This window comes from Petaurus breviceps, unplaced genomic scaffold (genome assembly GCF_028583685.1).
Source record: "Petaurus breviceps papuanus isolate PSGF00001 unplaced genomic scaffold, PetGlider_PUasm1.0 151, whole genome shotgun sequence".
NCBI lineage: Eukaryota > Metazoa > Chordata > Mammalia > Diprotodontia > Petauridae > Petaurus > Petaurus breviceps.
This window is the reverse complement of record NW_027185712.1, coordinates 3,233,412-3,242,409: the sequence shown is the minus strand read 5'-3', so window position 1 is coordinate 3,242,409 and position 8,998 is coordinate 3,233,412. Positions and strand designations below refer to the sequence as shown.

At 38.8% G+C, this 8,998-nt stretch overlaps 1 long non-coding RNA gene across 2 annotated transcripts in view; it reads right to left on the bottom strand.

Annotated features, from left to right (window-relative positions):
* The window catches only part of LOC138153524 (uncharacterized), a 484,393-nt gene that overhangs the window by 82,190 nt on the left and 393,205 nt on the right, over positions 1 to 8,998 (bottom strand). Inside the window, exon 3 of one of the 2 annotated variants that reach the window (XR_011166404.1) lies at positions 1,990 to 2,150. This is a non-coding gene — a long non-coding RNA (uncharacterized lncRNA). Of the gene's footprint in view, positions 1 to 723; positions 2,151 to 8,998 lie in introns of those variants that run through there. The other variant, XR_011166403.1, reaches the window with a different exon arrangement.

Here is an 8,998-nt window from a genome sequence, read left to right as displayed (position 1 = left end):
ACATTTACAGTTATGATTGTTATCTGTTTCTTTCCCCCCATCCTATTCCTGCCCCTGTTAATGTTCATATTTTCGCTCCCTTCTCCCTTCCCCTCCTTAATACTTTTCCTTTTGACCACTGCCTCCCTCAGTGTTCCCTTTTCACCCCCCCTCCCTTTTCCTCCCCCTTCCCCTTACTACTTCCCTCCCTATAAACCACTCCCACCCCCCTTTCGTAACCCTTTCCCCCTCCTACTGCCTGTAGGATATTTTTATACTTAAAGAAGTATGCTATTTCTTCTTCGCATCAAGAGTGACAGGAACAAATCTCATGCGAAACTCCTCTCCCTCTAAAATGATACTTTTTGTGTTTCTTCTCCATAGAGTCCTATGCTTAACTGGTTGTTATTCCCTCCTTGTACCAGAACCAATGAGGGAAAAGCTCATATGCTTCCCAACTCCCTCCCTTTTTTTCCTCTGCTATACAGTTTTTATGCCTCTATGAGTGGCATAATTTACCCTTTTCCACTTCAACCATTCCCTTTCTTCCATTTCAGTCCCTTTGTAGCCCTTAACAAGATTTTTTTTAATCGTCATTTTGTGTATTTTATAGTCATACCCTCTACTTGTGTATAACAAGTTTGCTCTTATCAGATAGCAGGGTGTGTGTGTGTTCTCCTTGTTTACCTTTCTAAGTCACTGTTGCATCTCGTAATTGGAGGCTGAATTTTCCATTGAGTTCTGGCTTTTTTATCAAGAAGGTCTGGAACTCTGTTATATCATTGAATGACCATCTCTTTGCCTGGAAGAATATTCTCAGTTTTGCTGGGTATGTGATCCTTGGTTGTAACCGAGCTCTTTTGCCTTCTGCAAAATTGTATTCCACTGCCTCCAATCTTTCAGTGTAGAGGCTGCCAAATCCTGTGCAATCCTCACTGTAGACCCTCGATATTTGAATTGTTTCTTTCTGGCCGCTTGAAGCATTTTCTCTTTTATCTGGTAGTTCTGGAGTTTGGCCACAACATTTTGAGGACTTTTCAGTTTGGGATCTCTTTCAGCAGGTGTCCGGTGGATTCTCTCGATTTCTATTTTACCCTCAGGTTCTAGTATCTCAGGGCAGTTTTCCTTAACGAGCTCTTGGAGAATGTTGTCCAGGCTCATTTTTTCATCATAATTTTCTGGTAGGCCTATGATTCTCAGATTATCTCTCCTGGATCTGTTTTCCAGGTCAGTTGTTTTTTCTTTGAGGTATTTTACCTCTTTTTCTAATTTTTCATTCTTGTTGTTTTGCTTGGCTAATTCTTGGTTCCTCATAGAGTTATTTGTTTCCATTTGGTTAATTCTGGTTTTTTAGCAAATCATTTACCTTGGTTAATTTTTGAAGCTCCTTTTCCATATCATACACTTTTCTTTTTAGAGAGATGTTTTCCTCATTATAATGTTTTTCTAATGAATAAAATAGAGAGCACCTATGCTGGTATTTTGAACCTGGGAAGTTGCCTTTCCTTGGCATTACATTACATTCTGCTATTTTTGTTTTGAGAGAATTATTCATTTTGTCTTCTATCTCTATCATTTTGTTTTCAAAGTTCCTTTTGATCTCATCTAGGAGAGCCTTCTGTGCTTGGGACCCATTCCCTGTTGAAGTTTCAGCTTTGGGTGTGGAGTCCACATTGTCTCCCTCTGAGGTTGGTTCCTCCCTCTGAGGATAGTGGGACTCCAGAGTCTTTGTCTTTGTAGTCTGCTTTCTACCCATTTTGAGGCACGGTCCTAGCCATGCCCTTCCTCTAGGATCCCAAGCCTTTACTGTAGAGAGTTTTGCCCTGGGGCAAGAGTTACTATGTTTTCAGGGTCAGAGGGGGGGTTTGGAGGAAGTGAGGTTCACTCTGTCATCCTAGTCTTTGGAGGTCCTGAAAGGGGCTTTTTAAAAAAAAAAAATGCTGGGCTATGAAGTGGTAGCCCCAGGAGTGTTTGCTGTCCAGGACAGGGGCCCCTGTATTTGCTTCTTACCTTGCTCTTTCCAATCCCAGCCCTTTGGTGATAGGCCTGGTAGTGGACCTTGTGGTTGGTGGGAAGACTTGCCCTCGGAGTTGATCAGGCCCCTTCCAGGCCTGCGTCTGCCGGCCACGCCTTCCTGGCCTGAGTCTGCCGCGCCCTCTATTTATGTATATCTGTAAACATATATACCCAAATTCACATATGTATTCATATACCCTCCAATACAGACATATATATATATATATTTCTATTCCCTTCAACTATTTTCATACTGAGAAAAGTTTTATCAGTTACAATTATTGTTTTTCCCTGTAGGAATGTTAATAGTTCAATTTTGATAAGTTGCTTATGATTTCTTTTCCCTGTTTACCTTCTCAAGCTTCCCTTGCTTCTCGTATTTGAATGTCAAATTTTCTATTCAACTCTGGTTTTTTTCATTAACAATGCTTGAAAGTCCTCTATTCCATTGAATAACCATATTTTCCCCTGAAACACAATACTCAGTTTTGCTGGGTAGGTGATTTTTTTTTTTTTGCCTTTTGGAGGGTAATTGGGGTTAAGTAAGTTGCCTAAGGTTACACAGCTAGTTTTTTTGTGTGGCTGTTAAGTGTCTGAGGCTGGAACCAAACTCAAGTCCTCCTGACTCCGGGGCTTTACTCACTGTGCCATCTAGCAGCCCCCTTTGGATAGGTGATTCTTGGTTTTAATCCCAGCTCCTCTGCTCTTCAGAATATCATATTGGTTGTTTGGTCCCCCTACACTCTGCAGGCCAGGGACTGAAGCTGCAATGTGGCACCAGCTGAGCCAAGGCGTCTCAGAGGCTTCTCGCCCTGGGGGCAAAAGCTGATGCTCTCCCAGCTACTGGTCCCAAAGTCCACAGTGCACTGACCTCTCACTTTGTCCTTCACATCTATATATTGATAAATCTGGAAATGACCACAGCTGCTGGTGATCTGGAGTCCCTCCAGCTGGGAGCTGGTCAGGCCTGCCCTGGGACTAAAACGCAGGCCTCACGCAGGCCTGGGCTCGGCTCCCAGAATGTTGTGCTGGCCGATTCCTGCTGGCCTGCTGAGCTGTCCTCAGCGGGAGGTTAGATTCTGTGTCATTTTGTGGGTTCTAGCTCAAAAATTTGTTCAGAGTCCCCTTTTACATGGACTGGGGAAGGTGGAAGCTGAAGCCGCACAGAGGTCATGTTTCTACTCTTCCATCTTGACTCTGCCTAAAATTGATTTTTTAAAGAGGAAAAAAAAAACAAAATCAAATCACAAAGTTCTAGAATCCCAGAGAGAGAAGGGACCTAAGAAGGCATCTTTTCAAACCATGGTATGAAGTATACATGACCTTCTACCACACTTTAGACAGTAGCTCATATACTTTCTCTTTGGAGATCTCAATGAAATATGTAACCTATTCCATTTTTAGACAGCTCTGGTTCTTATAAAGTTCATTTCTAAATGATAGAAGATTTGCCTTCTTATAATTTCAATCCATTGGTGCTACTTCTGCCAGTTCTAGTCAAGTGGTAATGAAGATGAAGATGATGTTAACTTTCTTCATAACAATCATGTGAGGAATATGGTATTAGTATTCTTATACCCATTTTACAGATGAAGGAAATGAGTTTCAAAAATATAAAGTGTTGACATTGGGTTCCAAACTCGGGAAGTCTGATTCTACAAATTTGATTCTTACTTTATAATTCCTTTTAAACATAATAGATCTTCACATATTTGAAGACACTGATCATACATTTTCCTTACTTTACCATCTAAGACTTTTCTCCTCTATGTTCAGCATCTTCAACTCCATTAACTGAAGAGCATATGCCATAATTTTGATTATCTTTCCTATCTTAGAATTTTCTTCCATATATGTTCTACTTTGTCAGTATCATTTCTCCAAATTAAATACAACCCTAGATGTGGCCTCATTCCCGCAGAATACAAGAATATGAATACCTCCCTTGTTCTGGATATCCCTCTCTTAATACAACCTTAAATAGGGTTAACTTTTTTGGCAGTCACATCACAATAATGAGTAATATCAAGCTTAGAGTCCACTAAAAACCCTAAGTCTATTTCACATAAACTGGTGATTTGCCAATTCTTTCCTTTCCTGTGCTGGTGCTGCTGATTTTATTTTTTAACCAAAAGGCAGAACTTTATATTTATCTCTATTTTATTTCATATTCTAACATTTGGCCCAATATTGTAGTCTATAAAAATCTTATAAGATCCTTATCTTTTCATTCAATATATTAACTAACCCTCCCATCTTTATGTCAACTGGAAAACTGTTAAGCAGTATTAGAAGTCAGCAAAAGACAGTGGGTCAAAGTTAAGCTGGTAAGTTTTTATCAGGGTAGTTTCAAATAAATGCTGGAGGCCAGGGAAGATATAGGTTCTATTCCTACAGGCCTATTCTCTTAAACTAATCCTATCAAACATTCCTAGCACTACAAATTGAATTGACCAAGATCATAAGATTAAAAGAACTTTAAGAATCATTTAGTTCAACCTCTTCATTTTGCAGATCAATAAATCAATTAAAGGGCATTTATTGAACACCTATTATGTGCCTGTCTCTGTGCTGGGGCTACAAAGACAAAAATAAAACGGGTCAACCCTCTAGAATTTTGTATTCCATTAGGTAAGGAGTTAAAACAAAGAGGCAAAGAGGCAGGAAGCATATGTTTACATATAAGTAGATCAAAATATATGTAAAGTAAATACAAAGCAATTTCCAGGGGGGAAGGAAAATAGTGATTAGAGGAATGGGAGAAATCTTCATACATAGATCAATACTTTAAAATATCTACAAAGCTGAACTTTGAATATAGCCAAGGGTGCTGAAAGGAAGAGCATGGAAAGCATGAATTAGAGACAGGGTAGACAGTTGTAAAAAGTCATAGAAATTGATAGAGTACTGTTTCTGTGGAACAATAAGAAGGTATTTTTGACTGGACCATGCAACATATGAAAGGGACTTAATGTATACTGACACTGGAAAGGTAGATTAGAGTCGGGTTATGAAGGAATTTAAATTTTCCACAAAGGAAAGTATATTCGACTTTAGTGGAAATAGGGAGTCCCAGAGTTTTTTAACAGAGGTGAAGAAAGGGAAGGGAAAGGAATATGCATTTATAGTGTCTACTATGTTCTAGGCACTATGCCAAGTGCTTTTTACAAATATCTCATTTGATCCTCATAACAACCCTACAAAGTAGGTACTATTATTATCTTCATTTTCCACTTGAGGAAACTGAAGCAAATAGAGGTTGTGACTTGCTCAGGGTCACACAGGTAGGAAGTATCTATGACCAGATTTGAACACAGTTCTTCAGGCCCAGCTCTCTAGACCTATGCTTAAGGAAAATTATTTTGATAACAATGTGGAGAAAGTACTGGAGAAGGAAGAGAGTAGAGACTGGGAGGCTAATTGTGAAGCTACTGGAATAGACCAGGCAAGAAACAATGAGGGCAAGAACTAGAGTAGTGATTGTGTGTATGGAGAGAAGGGGGCAGATGGATATGATATTGTGGAATAGAATCACTGATTGAATGTGAAGGGTGGGGCGGGAAAGCACAAAAATTCAAGATGAATCCAAGGTATTCAACACAGGTAATTGGAAGGATGGCACTGATCTCAAAAAAAACAATAAAGTTAGGAAAAGTCATGGGTTTTAGATGACAGAATGATAAGCCCTTTTAAACATATCAAGTCTGAGATACCTATAGGACATCAGTAGGAAACGTCCAATAAGCAGTTTCAGTGCAGTCCCGGAACCCAGAAACAGAGATTAATGATTAATATGTAAATCTCAGTTATCTACATAGAGATGATAATTGAACCCATGTGAGCTGATATAGTCAGTAAGAGAGACAGTGTAGAGGGACCAGAAAAGACACTTGGGACTAAATCTAAAATTAGAGAATAGAATATGATTAATAATCTAGCAAGAGAATGAGAGATGTGAGACATGATGTAACTGAGTCCCAGAAATGTAGTTAGGATTCCAACCTACATCTTCTGACTGCAAATCCACTGTCCTTCCTACTAGGATAGGCTCTTATTAATAGCTGATAGCAACTTAGGATGTTAACATTTTAGGTATTATTAATAACACTATTTAAAGCATTTTATGTAGTTATTTAAAATTTTTAAGGCACCATACATATTTGTTATTTTATATGATCCTCTCATTTGATACTAGTTTTATAGATGAGGAAAGAAGTAGAGTGACTTGCCTAGGGTGACACAGATTGTGAATGTCTAATATGAGTGTGAGCCCAAGTCTTCCTGACTACAAATTTAGCACTTTATTCATTGTTCTACTAGTTGTCTTTAACAGGGGACTATAGAAGTTAAAAAAACCCAGCTCAAAATGTAGGATTGCTTTTCTACTATAACTATGAAATTCTGATCTATGATCTAAGACAGTCTACAAAAGTATTCAAGAACCAAGATATCTATAGGAACTAAAAGATAAGCTGACCAAATAGCCATGGGATCAGAATCCAAGAAGGAAACAGACACAGGAGACTGCAAAGAAAATGTAATTGCTGGGTCAACCATCTCAATTAACCACTTCTACTTCTTTCTGCAATAAGAACTGAACCCAGGATACTGAGGACCCAGAGGCCCCAGGTTATGGCAGTAGAGTAGAGAAGTCATTGAGAAAGCAGATCCTGATGAAGAAAAAGGGGGAATGTTTATTAGGCTGGGTATGGAGAAAGAAAAGAAGAAGAAGAGGAAAAAGAAGGAGGAGGAAGAAATTATATAGGAGGGAAAAGAAAAGAAATCGGGGATGAGGATGATGAGGCAAAGAAGAAGTAAAGATGGGAACAGGGAAAAGGTGAGGAAAGGCAAATTGGAGATAAAGAGGGAAAGAAGAGGAAATTTATAGGCATTCCACTATTTACCAATAGAATGGGGGTCCGGTCTATGTGCATACCTCATCAATTTTCTAGAACAGCTGTCCACCTGAAGGATATTAAAATATTAGGGAGCTGATTTGGGGGGAATTTGAGGATTGGAATATTCATGGCCATCCTGTGTTGGGCTAACAGGTGGTTAGGAGAAATCTTTTTTCATCGATTACAGTCAGAACTATTAATAACTTCAAAATACCTTGAATTAGTACCTACCAAGGTGTTTGATACATTCCTGTCACTCATTATCTAGTGAAAGCATGTGGTAAAAGGTGAGGACCTCAGACCTTCATCACAGCTTCAGTCACACTCTTTCCCAGGCCATATGATTCAAACTAACAGGTCTGGATCTTTTTATATTTTCATTCCTCGTTTTATATCCTAAGAATACGGAATGGAATCTTCACTCTGGGACAGAAGTGCCAGCCCATGGATTTATGAATGCAGGAAACAAGGCTGGTTATTACAGCCAACCCAATATCAATGCCTTTGCAAAGGTCTGAGATTTCCATCAGGCAAAATTCCACAGCAATCCTAGCTTTGGACATGGATAAGCTAGGACTGATACTGTGTAGGAACTGAGTCAAGATGTGAGCTTCCCCCCATATACAAATGCCAAGGAGTTATTGAAGGGATTATGCCCCAAGGTGACATATGAGAGAGAAAGTGTCTTCATGTTAGTTCTTACTAAATCTGTCAAGTACCTCTCCCTTTGTAAAAACACTGATACCAAGTGGTTAAATGGAACTGAAGTGGTAGTCACTGCCCCTCTTAATATGAGGGCTGGAGTAGGAAGGAGGGGAATATTAGTGATGGGTGTTAATTCTGATGGCAAAGAAGAGAGACACTCCAATACTCTCAAAGTACCTAAGAATCCCAAGGGAGGAAGATGTGACAGGGACAGAGAATGACCATTGCCTTTAATAATTTATTTCTTCCATGGCTTTATCCAAATATCTTTAGACGTTCAGCCTTTATAGACAATATGAGTTTATTAGACAGTAAGGAAATGTGAAAGAGGCTAAAAATGGAAATAATGCTTTAAGGAACTTTTTAGTGAACTGAACTGAAGAGAAATGTCATCTGTTTTGTCTTGAGTGAAAAGGAGTTCTCGAGCTCCCCTGTCTGGCAGCGACTGCAGCTGGGCAGTGGGGCTGACCTGGCAAATCAAACAAGTTCTGATTTCTGCAAGGAGGGTGAGGTGCTGACGGAGAGAGGAAAAGAAAAAAAAAAGAAACAGAGCAATTACATTTTTATCTCATGTAAAATCTGTAATAATCGCTGTAATCAAAAAGCTTTTAGGTCCAACTTTTGTCTGATGGTTGGATTTGCATTGACACTTGTAAAGAAATGAGGAGTAATACACCCTCCTTTGTGGTAATGGCTAGATGCAGTATAAAACTCTCAAGCAATTTTTACACTTCTGGCGCTCAGGCCTTGGGTAAATTAGTTGCAATATCTTAGAACATTAGAATGATTATAGGCGACTATAATATACAGTAATAGTCTGCGTTGGACTGTAAAATTCCTTGATAATGTTTAGTTATGTGCCATACTCTAGTACCTAGAAATAATTAAGGGAGTTGGTGAGAAATGGTATCTAACAGTTGCTCAGACATCTCTACTCCAATAAATCAGGTGAAGAATTTTTATCAAATGTCAATTGTCTTAACATTTTCTTGCACAGAGACACCAAGCTAGGTTTGATATTATAGCTTTCTTTAGCTAGTAGATTTTTGAGTACAGGAAGGGCAGGTTAAAGACCTAGAGATTCTAAACCATCACTACCCAGGTTTTCCCAAGGCCACATCTTTTTCTCTCTTTTTTTTCTTTTAATAAGGAAAGATATTTTAGTATAAGAGAAAGGATAGATATATAAGGAAGAAAGAAAGATAGAAAAAAGAAAAAGATATGAAAACTTAAAAATACATACATACTTATATGTGTGTGTATGTGTATGTACGGTCAGGAATAGTTTATTTTTTTTAATGTACTGATTAAATACTAGCTGATCCATTGATTTTGTTTTATGTTCTATCTGCCCTTTCTGTTACTCTTATTCTCTCTCTCTCTCTCTCTCTCTCTCTCTC